Source organism: Monodon monoceros, unplaced genomic scaffold (genome assembly GCF_005190385.1).
Source record: "Monodon monoceros isolate NGI ecotype Baffin Bay Population unplaced genomic scaffold, NGI_Narwhal_1 Super_Scaffold_16, whole genome shotgun sequence".
Lineage (NCBI taxonomy): Eukaryota > Metazoa > Chordata > Mammalia > Artiodactyla > Monodontidae > Monodon > Monodon monoceros.
In genome coordinates, this window is record NW_021703772.1 from 20,437,628 (window position 1) to 20,461,244 (window position 23,617).

Genomic DNA, 23,617 nt, shown 5'->3' on the forward strand with positions numbered 1-23,617 from the left:
CAGAGAGTGTCGAGTACTACAAACACTAATTAGCACCATCCCTTCTTTGCCCCTTGCAACCTGCCTACATCGATCAGGCCACTGATGGCCCCTCAACCACCAGCTGGCCCTCAGGACCACCAACAGTGCCTGATCTTCTCCTCTAAGGTCCAGCCTAGGGCTCTCTTTCAAGAAACCCATGTTTTGCTATATGGGATTGGCAAAAGAAACCTCATCTTGCCTCATTTGGAAACTCCTGATCAGGGTGAGGAGAACCCACAGAGGGAGAATTAGGAAGGATATTCAGGAGGTTACAATATAGACATGGACTTTATGCTTCTGTCATGTACTCTGTCAGTACATCTTTTGAATATTTGACCCACTCTATTTTTACCAGAAACATCCTTTTGCTGATACTTCTACCCTGGGCCCTGCAGGAAGTTAAAGAGAATAAAGGAGATCCATCCCAAAGTCCCTGCATGGATGGTGGTTAAGGAGTTGGTGGGTAATTTCGCAGATGGGGTAGTCCCTCAGCTAGTCTCCAGGAATGAAGCTCCAAAGTAAATCTGTTTGTTTTGTTTTCAGGGGATATATTATACAGGCAAGAGACTTATTAAATTATCCCTTAAAATTGTCAAACACTACTTTATTCTCAAAATCTCAGTTTTCCTTTCACTCAAGTTTCGTTGCTGTTATTTTCCCTCTTAATCCTTTGAAGGTCAACACTAATCTGGGTCCAAGGGAGAGCAAAGCAGAACATCACCCCATGGTCTATGGCTGAGTGGAAGAAATCCTGGGTTAGCGGTCTTAAGGTCTGGACTCTGGAGTCTGCTCTACCCCTAAACTAACCTCTGCATAGGTAAAGTGAGAAGCCCTAACTCAGGTCACCCCCGTGTTTCCACCCGCTGCTGATATTCTGTGATTCTACAGTTGCACATAGAACACCACTCTTGGTGTGAAGGCCAGCTCTTGGTTTAAGGGGACCCACACCCCTCCACGGAGTCCTGCTCAGACCAAGAGAAACAGTAGACTCCAACAAAAGGGACCCACAGGCAGCAGGTGTTCACTTACCTATATCAAGAACAACACTTTTTACATAGGATATGGTCAGTCACATTTGCAGAATAGATTTTTCTAGACCCATGCTTCCTGTGAGAAGGGTTTAATTTTCCTAGTGGGGTGAAGGAACAATCCCTAATTCCCAAAGTAAACCCTTAGTGAAACATGATCTGGGCCCAGCACCAAGCCATCATAAGGCCCAAACCAGAAGAGGCTTAAAGATGAAAATGAAAGAAAATTATACCAACAAAAATATAAATCTCTTACTACTATTTATGTCTGTCATAAAGATTCCATTGATTGTCGTAACATCATATGCGCTCAAGAGAGCAAATACCACAAGAGCCAAAATCCATGATTTCTCCCAACCACCGAGCGCCAGCTGTAAACCAAGACACCCTGGTTCAGCATTACTGCTCCTCATAGGCAGCTATTCCCAGGTTGTATTTGAATTTGGACCAGAAGTCTGAGCACAGTAAGCATGCAGCTGGTGGGTTTGTTTGGCTCCCATTCAGATTCCAAGCCATGGACTCTTCCCGAAAATACAAACGTTATTGTGATTGGACTTAGCAAGTCTCATTTTCAGTTTTCTGTTATAGACAGAAGGATTCTGATTTAAACCTTGAACTTCCAAAGGTCAGGGGTTTTGTGTTGTATTTGTTTATCTCCAAGAAGTAGCCCAGTGCATACCCCATGATAAATGTTCAATAACTTAAGTGAATTCATGAATGTTGGTGGCATATGCTGTCCTCTCTCTGCCCCCACCCTTGCAACACACATACACACACTGTCCTCTACCTAACTGGGGCCTGGCTTTGATATGTATTCAAAGCAAAGGACAAAATGGCAGCCTCACACATGTACACACAATGAGGCTGGTGTATTGCAATGCCCTGCCCACCACCTTCCCCAGGAATGGAGCTTTTCTCCTTCAGTGAAGGGAGAAAGGGCTTTGCAAAACTCGTCTCACTTTCCTCTTTGTCTTTCTCCTTGGTAAGACTTGAACTCTGGAAATCTTCTCAATGGGACCATCCTTAACCCTAAAAGCCCTAAGGTAAGGGACAAAAGCATGACAGCTTAAGATCTATGGCAGACCCTGTCCTAAGGGAAGAGAATCAAAGAGAATAAGAGGGACATTTTCAAAAAGTCCATGCTGTCCAGCCCAGCTCACATGATTTGGGACAGAATACTGGTCAGATGGGGAAGCATTTTGCTGGAGAATCCCCTGTGTGGCTCCTTTCAGGAGCCCAGCATGGCAGGTTAACTGTACAAGGTGCCAGCTGCTGGAGAGTTGAGAGAAAAATTCTACCAGTGTATGAACTTTAGCAGAGGTTCTCAGCATCCTAAAGGAGATAATTGCTGTGAGTCTTACCAAAACCTTGGATTCCAAGAGGCCTATACAGTGGCAGACAGACTTTTAAAATAAGTTGGCCATATGTTCCAGTTTGCCTAGGACAGTTCCTGTTATGCTTACTGTCCTAGGGTCTTATCCTGTTTTAACATTTGTTTTGGATTTTTCATCTTCCAACATAGTCTCATCGTTAGTAGTTGCCTTAAAATAAGGCATAGGGGTTTGCTTGAATTCTGTTATGGACTTCCATCTTCCTTTGTGGTCATGTATAGTGTGTGTGAAACACATTTTAATATATGATTACATGGACTATGGAAAGGGAGAAAAGATGCCTTTAGAGTAGAGGCCCCTGGCAAAGACTAAGTTAATCAAGCTATCAAGGTTAATCTCACCAGTGATGTCATGTTGATAGCATGTGTCCTTGTATGATGTGATGCGAAGGGCACTTCGTCTCTGTGGTCTTCCTCCCCAAAACCCATAACCCCAGGTTAATCATGAGAAATACATCAGACAAACTCAAATTGAGGGACATTCTACAAAGTAATTGGTCCTAAAACTCTGAAGGAAAGACAGAGAAATTGGCATAGATCAGAAATTAAGAGATATAACAAAATGTAATGCGATATTCTGGCTGGGTTCCTGGCATAGAAGAAGGACATTAGTAGAAAAAACTAGTAAAATCTTAATAATGTATAGAGTTCAGTTAATAGTAACGTCGGTTTCATATGTGACAAATGTACCACAATTATGTAAGATATTAACAATGAGACAAACTGAGTGAGGGTTATAGGAGAACTGTCTGTACTATCTTTGCAACTTTTCCATAAATCTAAAACTATTCTAAAATAAAAAGTTTATTAAACATAACAGCTGTAGTGGAAGTTTTTAGAACTATTTTAATATACACACAGAAAAATCCCACTACAAATTTCTGTGACAAAGCTGACATTTAATACAAAACAATAGTTTAACATGGCAGAGCATGCGTTTACTCTTTGCTATTCCACATAAGTCAAATTTTAGAAATATTTAATCTATTAGGGAATTACTTAGTAAATCAACTTAAGGGCCTTTAGGTGTTTTGTGAGCGAGCTCCCTTAATTTTGTTTGTCTTTGACTCAAAATATATCGAAAGTGTTTTATTAAAGTCTTCAATGTGTAGAAAGCCAAAATATCAGCATTTGGAGTTTTTACTGAATTTTAGTTGTTGACGACAAAGATTTCAAATGGGAAGACATTGAAATTCATCCCATTCAAATAAAGGGGGCACTGAACAAATTGTGAGTGAGAGAGAGAGAAGAGATTTTCATAAGTTGAGATATATGGCACATACTTATACTAAAAATGTATTTTTTGTTTATCTAAAATTCAAATTTAGCTGGGACTCCTGTGTTTTTACCTGCCTAATCTGGCAACTCTAATCATGGAGAGAAGTCTGGCTTCCAGCCCAGCCTCATTTATTCAACACACTTCTGTTAGCCTGGCTCTGTGTTAGGTACTGGGATAAAAAAAGTAAAAGACATGAATATATCATTGAGAGACTCCCTCACAGTAAGTCCCTGATAACTTACTGTGCGATCTTGAAGAAGACACTTCACTTCTGTGAAATCCATGTCTTCATCTATAACATGAGATTATTGCAGTCCTAGGCTGATTCAGGCACAAAATGGAGCTCTGAGCGTAAAGGAATTTTGGAAAAGTCTGAGTTGTTAGAAAACCTATGTTTTAATTACTTCACCAAGCATCTTTGGCAAAACTGAAACTAGGGCAGATTTGTGGGCCAAGTCCGCTACGTGGGTCCTAATGCATCCAATATTTTGGCCAGATTTCCCTGCTCTAAAGAGCCAGCCTCCTCTCCCATCTCCTCCCCATCTTGTCAAAGCTGCTCCTCTAGTCTGAACCATATCCCTGGAAAGAGGCAGCGAGATTCAAAGCCAGCAGCTGCAGCGAACCCAATTGGACCCACAGAGACAACTTCTCCTTTGTGTCAGCACGGTTCTCTGATGGGGAGAATTATGGGAAGCAAGCAAGTCGGAGAACTTTTGTCGGAGACCTTTTCTAAGTACCCACCCAGAGACCCCTGAACTATGTGCTCCACACAGCTCAGGAGGCTGCTGAACACTTGAGTGAGTTTGCCAACGCTGAAATGCCCCCATCAGTCATTGTATCTAGGGGTCAGGTGGGCCTGTGACTAAGCATTCCAGAGACTGCCGAGGAATGCCTATTCTGCAATGTCCCTAGGGAGGGAGAGACCCATGCAATTCCCATCACCTCTTCCAGCTCCTCCGCAACCACCACGAAGCCAAAGAAGTCCTAGTTAGAGGTTAGAAGCTGTAAACATTCTACTAGTAAAGACATCAAAGTCTAGTTAGAGAGGTAGAACCCAGGCAATGCTACCTTATATTGGGTTTTTTTATTACTATTTTTATGCGGCAAGTGGCAAGTCCATCATTGTCTTCACTTAGAAATCTAAGAGACGATTATGATAGAAAAAAAATTTTTGTTAAGACAAGATGATGAACAGATTAAAGGATGCTGTTAACCTTGATTTTTCTTGTTCTGGGTAGAAAATCTTTATTTAAATGAGTTCTTGGACTGAACAAAGCTAGAGAGTTTGTTCTACTCAAAAGTTATTAAAGTTGACAAAAGCGTTCATCAGCTATGCATTTCAAACATGGAATGAAGACCATTGACAATTATCTCAGCATGAAGTGTAAAAGGATGTGACTTCCAGTCTCTGGAGATCTGGTAGCCATTCTCCAGCAACTCTTTACCCAGGATCTGAGGAAGACCCTCGATCAGGGTCCAAGGGAATTCACTGCCAAGATCAGGAGGGATTTCTCTACTTCCAGATCCTGCTACAGAGGAACCTTCTCTGTCACAATCATAGCTCTCCTGTCCCCTGCAGTGGACACTAGGACTTGACTTTCCTCCATGGGGACCCTAGTTTCTCAGTCTTTGCTGATGTGATTGCTCAGCGCTCATTAGAGTACCAAGATTTTTTTCAGTTGACTTCTATATAAAGTTTTCTTCACTGAAATACTTGCTAAGATGCTCCATTAATTTGAGAATGGCTTTTGTCTGATGCCTGGGCCTCCCATGCTCCCAAGTTCAGATCTCTGCCTTACATCTGTGCTTTTGGTGAGAAGCAGGGAAAGGCAGGTGGGTTGTCCACCGTCCTTTTGCTATCTTCCATACACATAAATGAAACTCTCTCTCTCTCTCTCCCTCTCCCCCTCCTTCTACGACCTCTATTATCATGTTGAAATAAAACAACTGGACTGATTTTCATCAAATTCAGGGTGCACATTTGGGATAGTCTGCTAAAATACAAGCTGTGGCCAGGAACATAAAATATGCTTTGGAAGGCCCTGGGGAAATTGGAAGCTATTGGGCAGTCATCCTCAGAGCAGGTCCAAGGGCTGCAAATAATTAATAGAGGGATTAAGAAGATATGAACAGAAAAAAACAATATTTTCAAATGTGAGTCCCCAAATAAAAAGACTTAGCACAGATGTTGATTTACCTATTAGAACGACTGCTCACAGCCCTGGGAGGCGTGTGTGTGTGTGTGTGTGTGTGTGTGTGTGTGTGTGTGTATGTTTGTAATATTTACTGTCCACCATGTGCTAGGCATTATATGAACTGTGTTATATGAGTTATATTCAACAAAAACCTAAGCTAGTTATATTATTATCAGGTTTATTTTACAGATGGGAAAAAAAGTCCAGAGAAGGTAAATAAGTATATGAACTTGGAGCAAGTTCCTTAAGTGGAAAGCTAAAATCTTAAACTCTGACCCTTTTATGGTCACTTTTTGAAGTTTGTACTAAAAAAAGCAACAAGATGAGCCCTTTACGCAACTCCTCTGCAAGCCTGTTGAACGCCGCCCTGGTGGCAGTGCTAACTAGTCTCTGTATACATGCTGCGGTCTGTGTCAGCAACTTTCTCTCATCTGTGCTGTCTACTCAGCCAGGAGCACTGGCAGACATTGGAGCAGAAGCCTGTCCTATCAGCTGGCATCTGACCTGTAGGGAGAAACACTCCAAATACAAGGTGGAAGCAATTTTAGCAGGATGTAAGGAGGAACTTTCCTCCCTGGAGGTTTGAGTGACATCAGAATGGATAAGCAAGGGAATCATATCATCTACTTTCCAGGGGAAGTTTAAAAATGGCAGCAGCCTCTTAGTGTTGGAATGGTGGTAACGGTATATCTGGGCCATGTCTGTATGTGATGCCAAATTAGCTATTGTAATGCATGGATGCAGGAAGTAAATGCAGTCTATGTCAATACTGCACAAAGTCAAAGCAATTTGACAATTGTCAGCGTGACTGGTAAATCTTGACAGCAGGTAACTTGCATGCTAGTCTGAATCATAGAGCTCTAATTGTTCAGGTTAGTTGTCGAGCGTGATCAAACCAAATGTAATACTGCTAAGCTGCTGTTCCACGTTGCCCTAGGCAGTGGAAAGAACTTGGTGCCGTTGTACTCATTCATTCATTGATTAGGCATCTACTGCTTTCTAGACTTGATGGTCTGCACTGGAGTCACAAGATGAATAGGATGTGTTTCTCTTCATCATCGTCAAGAAGCTCATAGCCCAGTGGTCTGGGCTGTAGTCCCAGCTGTAAACATGAATAGCTTCATGCTCTGTCCAAATGACCTGACCTCTTTCTGGGCCTGACTCCTAATCTGTAACATGAGGAAAGTAGACTGAGACCCTTGCCTGGGGTGGGCACCAGCTTATGCAGCTATGTACTATTGATGTCAACTGTTCAACTAATATTTGCTAGCATCTTCCATGTACCAGGCACTGTGTTTTGCAGACATAACATGACAAGGTTGCCATCCCTTCCTTTGAGAAGCAGGAGGGAAGAACATTGAGGCTGGAGAATAAAATACCATGAGGTGCAATGTTACATTACAGGGGTTAACATGAGTCATAAGGGGGTGGGAGAGTCAGGGAATAGTCTCCCTGGCAGAAAGCTTGGTGGTGTCCTAGAGATTAAGGAGGAGCTAATCAATAGATTAAGGGAATAGGAGAAGGAATTCCGGGCACAGAGCGGATCAGGAGGCAAGAGGGAAGATGGCTGTTTTAGAGGATTATAATTAGTCTAATGTGAATTGAGGGTAAGGGGGGAGGGGCAGAGGGGAGACGGGCTGGGGTAGAGCGACAAAAGGAAAGGAGAAGGGAGAAGAAGGGAGGGGAAAGAGAATATGGGAATATGGAAAGGGTGAGAGGCAAAACAGAAGGAAAAATTAGGGACCAGATTATCAAGACCTTTGTCCCCCATGTTTGGGAGTTTGGACTTGAACTCGAGGCAATCAGAAGTCACAGAGGGCCTTAAGCACAGAATTCTGAGGTTAGAAGGGAGCTTTACAGTACAGCATGTAGAATACGTATTGGAAGGGAATCAGAAGGAGCAGTCCCAAGGTTGATGGCCTATTTGGGGCCTAATGAAAAGGATTTCCTTTCCTCCTCTCCTCTCTTCCCCTTCCCTGCACTCCCCTCCCAACCCCCCTCTCTTCCTTTGGGTGTTGGGGAGGCCATGGTAGCTTCACAGGCAGGAAGGAGTGCAGTATGAGTGCTTCATGGTTCTGAAACCAACAGAGGTGGTTTTGTGACTGTATAAGGAGCTGGTGACATCCATTCATGCTGAAATTCCTTGCTGTCAAGACCAAGCTCCAGCCCATAAGAAGGCAGGGACTGCCTGGAAGTGAATCATCGTGGGTGGCACAGATGATACCAGATTCTAAGAATCTAAACTATGTGGGTTAACTGAGCACCCTTGACAATTGAGCTGTTTCTCTTCTTTCCTTGTGCAGTTTTGGCCCAGAAGAAGGTGCCAGGTTTGGTCATATCCATCCTCAAACCCTGTAAAACGGTCGTGTGGGGCCCTCAGAGCCCCCAGCAACCCTGCAACTCTAAACATAAAGGATTGAGCTAAAAACACAGTCGAGGTAGTTTCAACACAAGACAAGTAGAACCAAGGGGAAACTGAACACCAGAGGCTTTACTTGAATAAATAAGGGGGGGGGGTCCCATTATATAATCCCCCCACATAAGTAGGAAAATGTAGTACCAAATAATTCAAAAAACAAATACAAGGGGTGAATATCAGCAGGACTGAGATTTGGCATAAAGTGATGGTTAAGAGTGAAGGACTTGGAGCCAGGATCCCTGGGCTGGAATTCCAATTTCACCACTATGAGCTACACAACTGGGGCAAGTCAGGTCACCTCTCCATGACTCAGTTTCCTCATCTGTAAAATGGGGATAATAATAGTACCAACCTCATTGGCTTGCAGTGAGAATTAAATGAGTTAATACTTGTACTTCAAAACAGCTCCTGGCATATAACAGGTGTTATAGAAATGCCTGTTAAATAAAAATAAAGAAAATCACCACTCCCTTAAGAAATAAGTGGTGCAGGGATTCCTGGTGGAGAGGATGAGGGGTTCAATGACATCTTTTAGGTCCTGGGGACCTGAAAATAGAGAACAAGTTGTGCCCAGGGGACATATTAGTGGTGACCCAGCAGACAGGGTTTGATGGTGTCTCTCTATTATGTCTTTGTAATAAAGAATCTGAACAAAGAATCAAGGGAAGAGGGTTTCTTTTACGTTTCAGGCTGAAATTAAATCTGTTTAAGTTAGCAAATAGGGAATGAAATTTCTAAAAATAAGCTTGAGTGGGAAAAAAATCTCAGAGATCCAGGGTTGGGCAGTTAAGAGAAGAAAAAGTGGAATGAAAATAACTCTGCACCCCTATGTAACCCCACACAGACAAACAACGTCATTCAGAGAGAGGATAAGTCTGCACCTGCATCCACCTTTCAGAAGATAAGGCTCTCTCTTAAGCTTGATCCAACCTAACCAGCATATCTCTGGCTTATAATCTCCATGCTGCAGGGAGAGGAGTAAGTCCACACTGTCCTCCTGGTTCCACTCTGTTGTTCTTCCTATGTAAGACTGACTCCCCTGGCTGAGTTCCCTGAGATCTGAAGCTAGGTCTGGCCCGGCAGGAAACACCAGCTCTTAGTTCGGGTTTGCTGGCTACAGGAAGAGTGTGTCTTGCCTGGACCGTCCTTTTCTCTCTCTCTGAGCATTTTCCCTTTGCTTCAGGATTCTTGAATCCCTCATTATACCATTGTTCTTTGGGACTCACAGCCTTTGGTCTTTTCTTGAGAAACCAGAGAGACAGTTGCAAGTTTTCGGTAATCAGTTCTCCTTGCAACATTGTCCAGGTTATTGAATAGCCTGTTTTGGGGGTCCTTGACCTCACTACCCCAAACCATTTGCATGATGAGTAGAGATAGATGGGCATCAAGGGAGAGGGTATAGGAGAGAAAAAATCAGAGGCTGTAAATCAGCCCCCACCCCATCAAACCTGATGGTCCTACCACTCACACAGAGATGCACACAGACATACATATACACTCTCTTCCCTCATTTTCTGGGTGTAGAAACTTAGACAAGTGCATGTCAGTATCATCAGCTCTGTTTTATGGATCTTTGAAGTGATCTCCAGCTGTTTTATGGATCTTTGTTTTAGTGATCTTTGAAGTGATCTCCAGCTGTTTTATGGATCTTTGAAGTGACGAGAAAATAGTTTCTGATCTAAACATAGTTTCTTAGATGAATACAATGATAAATTAATGACAAATCAATACATGAGTAGCACTTTATAGTTTATGACTGCTGTTCATGTCCAAGAACAATTAAAAAGCCCATCAAAGAGGAGGATAGAAGACACATAATTAAGCAAGGGCTGTGTGAAGACAGGAATTTTAGGGATTGACATGGTAAGCTTTCTATCCAGTTCACAGAAAAGAGCCCCTGGCATTGTTTATTACAACTACTTAGTTCATGGTTGATGTACAATGTGTGATAATGGCAAATAAATACCGAGATTCTGACCACAGCCCTGAACGTCACTACGGGCTTAAATAGACATTAGGCAAATACTTTATTTTCATTTTGTGCTTATTTATCTCTGAATCACACACACACATGTACAGACACATACTATTTCTCATTTCAAATGATACTCTGGGGATTTCAGAGAGAAGTCTGTGTACTGTAAAAGGAGGGTCCCAGCACAAGTAAATAACCTAGTTTAAAATCTCAATTAGAAAAGAGCAAAATTCCAGGTGAAATTCAAATAAAAGAATTCCTGGCAGTAATGATTGTTACATACCAAAATGAGTAAATGAAAGAGGCTGAGGATTCATTAAAAATCTTTTAAATTACTTTTAAATAATAACTTTTTTTTCCCTCACAGTTCTGTAATGAGTAGGATTCCACCCTACCTGGAGGTTAGGAGATGGATAACATAAACTCTCAAAGTCTTTTAAACTTGAATTTAATTTTCCTATGCTTCTGTGAGCATCAAAACTGGAAACAGGGGTATAGCTGTTAAAAATGGGACTAATAATGGGGTAAAGACTCCATTGTTTATTGTGAGGAATAAATGAGAATAAAGCATCTTAGTATAATAACTGCTACATAGAAGTATTCAGTACATGTTAAGTCTTTAATAATTATGAAGGTGATGATAAATTGTACTTTTATTTCCTTTGTGCAGGAAATTTTTTATGTAGCCCAGGTAAGAGCAAGTGCTAAGAGTTAAGAATGTGTTTTAAATGAGTTCCAGAAAACCATTCCTTTAGCTGATCCTATTTTCCTGAACCTCAACTAAAAGCCTTGAGAAAAATTGGGAGCCAAAATTTCTCCTACAGCAGAGTTGGTCCTCATCAGTCTATAAAATTAAACTGGGGCTTCCCTGGTGGCGCAGTGGTTGAGAGTCCGCCTGCTGATGCAGGGGACACGGGTTCGTGCCCTGGTCCGGGAAGATCCCACATGCCGCGGAGCGGCTAGGCCCATGAGCCATGGCCACTGAGCCTGCGCGTCCGGAGCCTGTGCTCCGCAACGGGAGAGGCCACAACAGTGAGAGGCCCGCGTAGCGAAAAAAAAAAAAAAAAAAATTAAACTGACTATTGACTTAAAACAGTGACAGGCATTTTAGATTTATGGTCAGTCTGTGAGTTGATTCACTAGATTTTTTTCCCCCATCTTAGGATATAATTTTGGTTATTCAATAGAAGAGCACAAAACCGAAAAGAAAACCAGAGGGGTCACGGGGGAGAAGGAGGGAAACCTAACTTGAAATGCTCATTTGTTAAGATAAAAAAGTCATTATTGTTCTGTCTGAAGGCAGGGATAGAGAGATGTGAGAAAGGAGAAAGGAATTGAAGATTTAGATGCAAAAAATATTTGTATAAAGGATTAGGTGAGAGACACTAGAAAGGCAAAAACCTACTAGTTCAGGACTTGCTAAGAAACAGGTTGAAGTGAGAGAGTGACATGGACATACATACACTACCAAATGTAAAATGGATAGCTAGTGGGAAGCAGCCACATAGCACAGGGAGATCAACTCGGTGTTTTGTGACCATCTAGAGGGGTGGGATAGGGAGGATGGGAGGGAGGTGCAAGAGGGAGGAGATATGGGGATATATGTATGCATATAGCTGATTCACTTTGTTATACAGCAGAAACTAACACAACATTGTAAAGCAATTATACTCCAATAAAGATGTTAAAAAAAAAAAAAAGAAACAGGTTGGAGGGATTTGGGGAGCTATAATAGAGGTGGCAAACTGGTGGCTCATAGGCAGGGTTGAACAGCTATTACATGTACACACTGCTATATTTAAAATAACCAATAAAAGACCTACTGTAAAAAATTAATTAATTTTTAAAAATAAAGGAAATGATGAAATGCCAAAAAAATTAACTTTACTTTGTTTCTAACAATTAATAATTGGAGGAATTCACATCAAATTCTGGATTTCTGGTATCTTTTGAAAAACCAGAAGATGAGGCAGAGCAGGTTCTGCCCTTCCCAAAAACAAATGTCTCTTTCAGTATGTGCTCCCCAGCTTGCTGTGGCCTGAATTCTACTTCTTTCTGAATTTCATGTAGCTGGCTTTGTTCCTTTTCATGGTTCCCTGTAAGCACTGTCCCCTGTATGCACTGAAGTTTACAGCGTTCAGTTAAAAGGCACTGAGAGCATGGGACAAGACTTCAAGAGTTGTTTGTGGAAGCATGGTAAAGAAAGGAGATTTCCAAGTAAAGAGTTAGTCAACAATACTTCAAAAACACCTAGACTTAGGGGTCTTGAGGGCAGGCAACATCCATTTTTATCTTTATGTTCCATGACCTTGTAACTCACTGGGGCTTGTGGACACTTGCTAGAAAATGAGTAAATTATGTGGATATTGACAAACTGACTCTGAAGTTTATATGGAGAAGTAAAAGATCCAGAATAGGCAAGACAATATTGAAGGAGAAGAACAAAGTTGGAGGATTGACACTACCCAAATTCAAGACTTACTCTCAAGCTGTAGTAATCAAGACGGTATGGTATTGGGGATAGAACAGACAGATCAATAGGTTGGAATAGACATCCCAGAAACAGACCCACATAAATATAGTCAACTGATCTTTGACAAAAGAGCAAAGGCAATATGATGGAACAAAGATAGCCTTTTCACCAAATGGTGCTGGAAAACCTAGACATGTACATGCAAAACAAACAAACAAAAAAGAATGTGGACACAAACTTTACACTCTTCATAAAAATTAACTCAAAATGGGCTACAGAGCTAAACATAAAATGCAAAACTGTGAAACTCTTAGAATACAACATAGGAGAAAAATCTAGATGACCTTGGGTAAAGTGGTGACTTTTTTTTTAATCTATTTTTTTAAATTTATTTATTTTATTTATTTATTTTTGACTGCGTTAGGTCTTCATTGCTGTGCACGGGCTTTTTCTAGTTGCGGCGAGAGGGGGCTACTCTTCGCTGTGGTGCTTGGGCTTCTCATTGCGGTGGCTTCTCTTGTTGCAGAGCACGGGCTCTAGGTGCGCAGGCTTTAGTAGATGTGGCATGCGGGCTCAGTAGTTGTGGCTCGCAGGCTTAGTTGCTCCATGGCACGTGGGATCTTCCTGGACCAGGGTTCAAACCCGTGTCCCCAGCGTTGGCAGGCAGATTCTTAACCACTGCACCATCAGGGAAGCCCAAGGTGGTGACTTTTTAGATATAACTCCACAGGCATGGTCCATGAAAGAAATAAATGATAAACTGGACTTCATTAAAATTAAAAATGTTTGCTATGTACAAGACACTGTCAAGAAATGAGAGAAAAACCACATGCTGGGAGAAAATATTTGCAAAAGAATATCTGATAAAGCACTTTTATCCAAACGATACAAAGAACTCTTCAAGCTCAACAATAATAAAATGAACAACCAGATTAAAATTGGGCAAAAACCTGAACAAACAACTCACCAAAGAAGATATGTAGATGGCAGATAAGCATATAAAAAGATTTTCAACATAGTATGTCATTAGGGAATTAAAAAAAAAAAAAGACAGAGAGAGAGAGATACCACTCCACACTTATTAGAATGGCCAAACTCCTGAACACTGACAACACCAAATGCTGGTGAGGATGTGGAGCATAAGAAACTCTCATTTCTTGTTGGTAGGAATGCAAACTGGTACAGCCGCTTTTGTAGACAATTTGGCAGAATCTTACAAAACTAAACATACTCTTACCATACAATCCAGCAATCATACTCCTTATTTACCCAAAAAAGGTGAAAACTTATATCCACACAAAAATTTGCATATGGATGATTATAGCAGCTTTATTTATGATCTCCAAAACTTAGAAGGAACCAAGATGCCCTTCAGCAGGTAAATGGATAACCTGTAGAACATTCAGATGTGGAATATTATTCAGTGGTAAAAATAAATGAGCTATCAGGCCATGAGAAGACATGGAGGAAACATAACTACATATTACTAAGTGAAAGAAGTCAATCTGAAAATAAAACATACTGTATAATTTCAACTATATGACATTATGGTAAAAGCAAACTATGGAGACAGTGGTTGCCAGTGGGGAAGAGCGTAGAGAGGAATGAACAGGCGGAACACAGAGGAGTTTTAGAGCAATGAAGCTATTCTGCATGATACTGCAATGGTGGATGCATGTCATTATACATTAGTCCAAATTTCTAGAATATGCAGCACTAATATGTAATTTAAGCTATGGATTTAGTTGATAATGGTGTGTCAATATAGGGATGATCAATTGTAACAAACATTCCACTCTGGTGAGGGTTGTTGATGGTGGAGAAATTTGTGTGTGTGAGGACAGGGGGTAGGGAATATGTGGGAACTCTCAGTATGTTCTACTCAATGTTGCTGTAAGCCTAAAACCTCTAAAGACTAAAGTTGATCTTTTAAAAAAAATGAATGAATGAGCTCAAAACTTTGCCAGATATAATGGTGGACAGAGAAAAGAGGATAAGGCAAGCGGTCATATCCTTGTCCTCAAGGCATTTGTAATGGACTTGCAAAGATCAGACAAAATGCCCATAAAAAGGATAGTATATAAAAATATGTGATCAAGTAAGATAATTTCTTTGAAATTATTTTCTATGTTAGCTCCCTAACTGAGTAGAAATCTCAGCACTTAGCATATAGTAGGTCCTCGGTTGAAGTCTCCTAAAGTGAACAGAAGTTCTGTGGTTAAATATTAACTCTTTAGAACTGACTTTATCTCTTTTAATGTAGGAGTCCAACTGCCTGGTTTAGAATCCCAGTTCTGCCAGAGGCAACCCTGAGTTACCTTAAGTCTGTTGCTTAACCACTTCATGCTTTAGTTTCTCCATCTGCCATTGGAATGTTAATAGTACTTTCCTTATATGTGGACAGTGAGGATTTCCTGGAAGAAGTTGGGTAAAGACCTTAGCACAGTGCCTGGCATCTACTGAGTTGGCCACAAAGTTCTTTAGGGTTTTCCATAAGGTGTTACTGAAAAGCTTGAACCATCTTTTTGGCCGGCCCAATAGTAGCAGCTCACAAACAGGGTTTCTGTGGTTATAACAGATTGTAGAAGTTTCTTATGCACGTTCATTGTTAGGGTAAAAGAGTAACCTGGTATAGTGCAGGAAACACTCACCAACAGGCATAACTTTTTTCACTGTGCTTCACTTTATTGCACTTCCCAGATAATTGTATTTTTCACTAGATGAAAGTTTGTGGTAACCCTGCATTGAACAAGTCTATCAGCGACGTATTTCTATAGCCTTTGTTCACTTCATGTTTGTGTGTCACATTTTGGTAATTCTCCCAATATTTCAAATTTTCATTATTATATTTGTTATGGTGACCTGTGATCAGTGACCTTTGGTATTACTATTATAATTGTTTTGGGGCACCACAAACTGCACCGACATAAGACGGTGAATTTATTGGATAAATGTTGTGTGCTCTGACTGCTCCACCAACCAACTGATTCCCCCATCTCTCTCCCTCTCCTTGGACCTCTATTCCCTGAGACACAACAATATTAAAACTAGCCCAGTTAATAGCCTTACAGTGGCCTCTAAGTGTTCAACTGAAAGGAAGAATTGCACATCTCTCACTTTAAATCAAAAGCTAGAAATGATTAAGTCGAGATAGGCCAAAAACTAGGCCACTTATTCCAAACAGTTATCCAAGTTGTGAATGCAGAGGAAAAGTTCTTGAGGGAAATTAAAAGTAGTACTCCAGTGAACACACAAATGATAAAAAAAAAAAAAAAAAGTGAACCAGCGTTATTGCTGATATGGGGAAAGTTTTAGTGCTCTGGATAGAAAATCAAACCAGCCACAACATTCTCTTAAGCCAAAGCCTGATCCAGAGCAAGGCCCTAACTCTCTTCCATTCTAGGAAGGCTGAGAGTAGTGGGAAGCTGTGGACGAAAGGTTTGAAGCTAGCAGAGGCTGGTTCATGAGGTTTACGGAACCATCTTCATAACACAAAATTGCAAGGTGAAGCATCAAGTGCTGATGTAGAAGCTGCAAGTTATCCAGAAGATCTAGCTACAATAATTAATGAAGGTGGCTACACTGAACAAAAAATGTTCATGTAGGGGAAACAGCCTTCTATTGAAAGAAGATGCCATCTACAACTTTCATAGCTACAGAGGAAAAGTCATTGCCTGGCTTAAAAGTTTCAAAGGACAGGCTGACTCTCTTGTTAGGGGCTAACACAGCTTGTGACTTGAAGTTGAAGCCAGTGCTCATTTACCATTCTGAAAATCCTAGGGCCCTTCAGAATTATGCTAAATCTACTCTGCTTGTGCTCTGCAAATGGAGCAACAAAGCCTGGATGACAGCACATCTGTTTACAGCATGATTTATGGAATATATTAAGCCCACTGTTGAGATCTACTCCTCAGGAAAAAAAAAAAAAAGATTCCTTTTAAAATATTACTGCTCATTGACAATGCATCTGGTCACCCAAGAGTTTTGATAGACATGTGCAATGAGATTCATGTTGTTTTCATACCTGCTAACAGAACATCCATTCTGCAGCCCATGGATCAAGGAGTAATTTCAACTTTCAAGTTTTATTATTAAGAAACACATTTTATAAGGCTATAGCTGCCATAGTTAGTGATTCCTCAGTTGGATCTGGGCAAAGTAAATTGAAATCTTCAGGACAGGATTCACCATTCTAGATGCCATTAAGAACATTCATGATTTATAGGAAGAGGTCAAAATATCAGTACTAACAGGAGTTTTGAAGTTGATTCCAACCTTTGTGAACAACTTTGAGGGGTTCAAAGCATCAGTAACTGCAGATGTGGTAGAAATAGAAAAAGAACTAGAATTAGTAGTGGAGCCTGAAAGATGTGACTGAATTGCTACAATCTCATGATAAAACTTTAACAGATGACGACCTGCTTCTAATGGATGAGCAAAGAAAGTGGTTTCTTGAGATGGAATCTACTCCTGGTGAAGATGTTGTGAAATTTATTCAAATGACAACAAAGGATTTAGAATATCACATAAACTTAGTTGGTAAAGCAGCAGAAGGGTTCAAGAAGATTGACTTCAATTTTGAAAGAAGTTCTACTGTGGATAAAATGCTATCAAACAGCATTGCCTGCTACAGAGAAACCTTTCACGAAAGGAAGAGTCAATGCATGTGGTGAACTTCATAGTTGTCTTATTTTAAGAAATTGCCACAGCCCACCCAGCCTTCACCAGCCACCATCCTGGTGAGTCAGCTGCCATCAACATCCAGGCAAGACTCTCCAGCAGCAAAAAGCTTATGACTCATTGAAGGCCCAGATGATGGTTAGCATTTTTTAGCATAAAGTATTTTTTATTTAAGGTATGTAACTATTTTTCAGACATAATACTATTGCATACTTACTAGACTACAGTACAGTGTAAACATAACTTTTATATGCACTGAGAAACCAAAAAATTCATGTGACTCACTTTATTACAATATTTGCTTTATTGCGGTGGTCTGGAACTGAATCAGCAATATCTCTGAGGTATGTCTGTATATTATTTTTCTGATTATAAAAGTGATATAGTGCAGTGGTACCAAAGTGTGACTCTTAGACAGGCAGCAGCAACATCACTTGACAGAAATGCAGATCCTCAGGCACTACACTGCACCCACTGAATCAGAATGTCTGGAGGTGGGGCAGAGGAATCAGTGTTTTAATGGGTTCTTCAGGTGATTCTGATGCACACCAGAGTTTGACCAGCATTGATAGAATGGGGTTCATTCTCATGAACACACACACACACACATACACACACACACACACACACACACCTATTTAGCATAACCAAATTCAACCCTAAGTGCTAGACAATAAAAGATAAAATAAATATGTTAACTTATTTTCCTTTTCGAATTAGAATCCAGCCTCCATTTCCCTGGAGAAGGGGTTGGGGGGCGTAGGGAGGCAGAATGGCTCTCTAAATACAAAGGAAACAAAAATTACTTAATTTTTGACTTTTGAACATCCATGGGCCCAGATTCTGATGATTTAAGAATGATTTAAGGAGTCCATCAGCTGATAACTAGATACACAAAATATAGTATATTCACACAATGGAATTATTCAGCTGTAAAAAGAAATGAAGTTCTGATACATAACATAACATAGATGAACCTTGTAGACCATTATGCTGAGTGAAAGAAGCCATTCACAAAAGACCACATATTGTATGATTCCATTTATATGAAATGTCCAGAATAGGTCAATCTATAGAGAAAGAAAATGGATTAGTGGTAGCCTAAGGCTGGGGTGTGTTTGGGGGAAATCGAGGGGTGACTGCTCATGAGTATAGAGTTTATTTTTGAGAGGAAAATATTCTAAAATTGATTGTTATGACTATTTCATTACTCTGTGAATATACTAAAAACCATTGAATTATACACTTTAAATGGTGAATTGTATGGTGTATGAATTGTGTCCTTATAAAGGTATTACCAAAAAGAGTGATTTAAAGAAATTCAAGGCTAATTTTAACTAAATTCAGTTTTTGCCTGAACCTTGTCTTTAGAACTTAACTCCCTGCCCCTTGCCCAGTAACGCATGACTCCACCATATAAACTCATTGTAAAAGATCTAAATATGGATGCCATGTTAAAAATTCTCCGCTACATCAACCATTACAGCATTTTAAAACATTGGCTCATAAATGATTAGTGTTGAAAGAAGCTTCAAAAATGATCCAAACTAGTTGTTCGCCAACTTTTTTTAAGATAGGGAACTCTTGTTCAACAGAATTCTTACAAAAGCCTGAACGAAAGGCAAATATTGTAAAAATGGAACTGTTTCGTTGGAGCAGGAGGGGCAGTCTCCACACCTTCCTCCTTTGTCACCTCTGAGGAAAGATCCAAGGAGCAAAGTTTGAAAGCAATAGATTTAGACCACCCCGCTCTGTGTCCAGATAAGGACACCAGCAATTGGAGTGGGGCATGACTCAAGGGCACACAGGAAGCTTCTTGGTTCTGATTCTCAGCCAGTTTTGCATCCTACATACATGGCTGCTGTCTCCACCACCTGGAAACAGCTTTACAACCATGTCTTATGTGTGTATGCACAGGTGGCCTCGGGTGGTTTTGTGTCTATGTTGAAGACCAAAAAGTTGGTTCAGTCAATTCCACCAAACCACTGGTTGATTCAGTAAAGAAATATGAAGGAGGGTGTTGAAAAATCTTTCTGACCTTTTGTTTTGATTTTGGCATTGGGTAGACTAAACTGTCAGTTGACCACCTGAATGGTTGCTTCTCTGCAATTTAAGACATACCCCCAAAGTATGGTTCAACTCACAGGGCTGTGGTGAGTATCAAATGAAAGAGTGAACATAAGAGGACATTTTATAAATATACGGATTCTGTATTTTTCAGAGGAAAAAACTTGTATCCATGAGATGGGGAAGGTTGGGTCAAGGTAAAGGCAAGAATTAAAATTCTGACCTCTTGATTACCGGTCCAGATGTTTGTCCTTCCACACCACCTATATCAGCAAAGATTTAATCTTGACCAGGGTCAACAAACCGTAGCTGTTTTCCAAGTTATGGCAGCCAACACAGTAGGAAACTGTAGAGAAGAGGCAGCTTATTCATTGCTTGCCCCTCACCCCAACCTCAGTCAATCACCAAGAATTTCCCTCCTCTTTTCAAAAAGTAAAGAACTCTGGCTAGAGTCCTTTCTCCTTAGTCACAGAGACCCCCCACAACAGCATTCTACAAACTGGGGCTCAGTAATCTCTTGTATGATTTTTCAACTTTCTTTTCATATGCTTAAAATGTAGGGGATATAGGTTGGTGTATCATCAATGAGTGGGTGGACATAATCTAGAAAAAGGAGAATAAATAATGAAATGTGGATTTAAAGATTAGATCGAGTAGTTTCTTCTCCAACAGTGATTATAAATTAGGTGGAAATATGGTATACAGATGCTCTTAGGGTCTTCTGTCTTCAAGATGGTTTTTGTGAAAATGTGTCTTTCAGAACAACACTGCAATAGCATTTTCTACGATGATGGAAATGTTCTGTATCTGTGCTTTAGTCACTAGCCACATGTGGCTACAGAACACTTGAAATATGGCTAGAACGGCTGAAGGGTTAAATTTTTTAATTTTACTTAATTTATATTTAGAAGGCCACATATGGCTATTAATTACATTATTGGACAGTACAGTTCTAAAACAAGGTGCTAATATATCTAAGTTTAGAACTACAGATGTTGAATATTTACCTACTCCATATTGTTAAAAAGGAAAATAGTAATAAAAAGCAGATTATCAAAAAGTGTTTGATCCTACACTTACGTTATTTTAAAATGTGTCTATGGGTAGAAGTAATATACTCAATATATTAGTAATATGTATCTCTGGGAATGGAATTACAGTTGTTATTGTTTTTGCTTTTCTGCATTTTTTATTTTCTCTGAGATAGGCAATTGCTACAAAATTTTTTTTAACATCTTTATTGGAGCATAATTGCTTTACAATGGTGTGTTAGTTTCTGCTTTATAACAAAGTGAATCAGTTATACATATACATATGTTCCCATATCTCTTCCCTCTTGCGTCTCCCTCCTTCCCACCCTCCCTATCCCACCCCGCTACAAAAGTTTTTGAGTGGTTGTTTCTGTATCTGTGGTCACAAACTCCACCCCTACCCCAAAGTGCAATATTCGCATGAAGTAAGTATTTATTGTATTTAATTGAAACACTATCGTGTAATTGAGGGTTTTTTCCCATGACCAGAAATGTACACAAACTTGCACAGCAATAGGAAGACAGAGAAACACAGGGATCTGGAAATGTCACATGCAGACATAAAGAAGAGTGGATGCAGAGAGCCCACAACACTTCAGTTGCTGGGTGGGTGGCCTGGAGAGCCACCAGGACCCCAAGGGCTTAGGTACCTAAGCACAGCCCATGATTCCAAGAAGACCTATTAACTCAGAGGTGAGTCGTGGCCTTGGTAGAGTGGGTCCTGAACCTGGGACTAAGCCAGTGGGAAGGCCAGACTTAGCACACCCTCTAATAACAGACACAGACCCAGGTGGAGACCAAAACAAATGCATTGTATCATCTTGAGTTATTGTCTTCTATCATAGCCTCTATCCCTTAGGGATAAAAATTGGGTGCGGGTGGAGAAAGGGGAAGGAGAGAGGAAGAAGGCAGTAAAAAAATGTTCTGCTGCAGACAGATCATTCCTTTGGGATCAGATAGTCATTGAACATCCATGCTGAAAGGGACCTGGAGAAATCATTGCATCCATCTCCTGCCTCTATGGCTGGAATCCACTAGGTAGGTGCAAAGCTATTCTGTGTTTCAAGCCCTATAGAGACAATGATAGGGATGGGATATAATTTCTTATGTTGAATCTAAGTATCCCAAGATGATAGTTTATGATACTTGTGTATTTTTTCTTAGAGATCCATTATTCTATTCTGTGTATATTCAAGTCCATCTTCACTCAATTTGCTACACACAGTGAATATCTATTCACTTTAGGTATGTATTATTAAGGTGCCACTCTAGAGATTATTTCTTTCATTTTTTTTGGGTGAAGAAACCAAGATAAAGGGGAAAAGGGAGAAATTCAAGCTATCAGTGACATAAATTATATTGTAGGCAACTTTTCAATAAGTACATCTTGATGATGGAGTGAAAAACAGAACCTAACTTTCTTTATCCCTAGATTCTTTACAAATGTATAACCAAAGTCCTACCTGACAACAAAAGAAGATTGGAATGATTCTTCCTGTGCCTCAAGATTTCCCTTTCTCATAGCTGACCCCAAATTATAGAAACTACTGAGATATTTCCTCACTAAGAGTTGGGGAGCTTTCTCATGGATTTGTAGTTCTCTCCTCTATTTGGCCATTTTCTCCCCTGATCAAACCAAGAAATCTTCATAAGAAGGAAAAAACCCACAAAGTTTTTCATTTCACATCCCGCATTTGAAATCTGGTGAATTTTTCTCATACTAAACTGATTTAAATTCAAGGACTAGAATTTCACTAATGCAGATAAGAGAAAAGACACAAGGGTGAAATTGAATCAGGATGACCTTATCATCATCCAAGAATAAAGAATGGGGTCGCTCACACACATCCTCTCAGGACCCCACCTGCTATATTTATAAAATCCTGTTGCTCTGACCAGGGCGACATCTTGTTCTATCTATACTGTTATACCCCTCTGATCATTCTTGGGAGCAAAGAGGGTTGAGGTTCTGGGACTGCAGCTGGGCTAGGTAAAGTGCATTTGGGATGGAGAAAGGAACAAGGCAGGATATATCTCAGTACTAAGAAAAGGTGATTAGGGGGAGAGAAAAGGCCACATGAACTGCCTAGGCTAAGGTGAGGCTAGAGACGTACTAACCAGGCTGGAGTCCACGTTCTATATTGGATTATAGCATCGGGAAAGGAAACCCTCGGATACTAGTCTGAAGAATCTTGACTCAATGTAATAGGCAATCAGTGGAAGCTTTGGGATAAAGGGATAATATAGTAAAAATTGTGTTTGAGGAATACTAACGTGTCAGGAGTGTGCAGGCTTAATTTGCAGAAGAGAAGAGAGATGGCAAGCAGAGACTTTAGTAGGAGTAAATTGAAAGATTCCTGGCTTGAGGCAGTGACAGCTGGGAGAGGTGGCTGACAATGGGGGTAATAATAAAAGTAATAATATAGCTCAGATTTACTGAGTGCTTACTATGTGCTAACTATCGTGCCAAGGGTTCTATTTACACGATCACATTTCATTACAACAACACGATGAAGTAGATACTATTATTGTTCTTATTTTGAAGTGTGGAAACTGAGGCTTTTAGCTGCTAAGTAAAAGCATATGTAGGAGCTGCATTTCAGAGGTGAATCCAAAGGATTTGGTGAGCAGGCAGTGTTAAGGGAGGAAACAGAAATTTTAAGAGCCAGAGTCTCTCGGGGCATATGTATTGGTGTCAGCGATAGGAAAAGAGAAGCTTTGCAGGCTGGAGTAGGTTTTGTTAGAGGGGAAAGCAAGGAGTCTTTTTGCCCCATATGAAATTCCCATATTTTCAAATCCTTTTGTTCTAAGTTCCCAGAACATTTTCTCAGTAGGATCTCATTCCTTCCAACATTTCTGTAGTTTGGTAAACAGATTTGGTTGAGCTGCCTTACAGAGAAAACTGGGATCCAGCAACACTGCACCAACACCAGCTGGTGAAGAGTAACCAGAGACAAGGTTCTTTCCTTTTTCTTATGTGGGCGTGGGGACACCAGCGACCTTCTGGTCGCCCATGAGACTGGTTGAAGAACCTGGTATTCCTTACCTCTTTGTTCCAC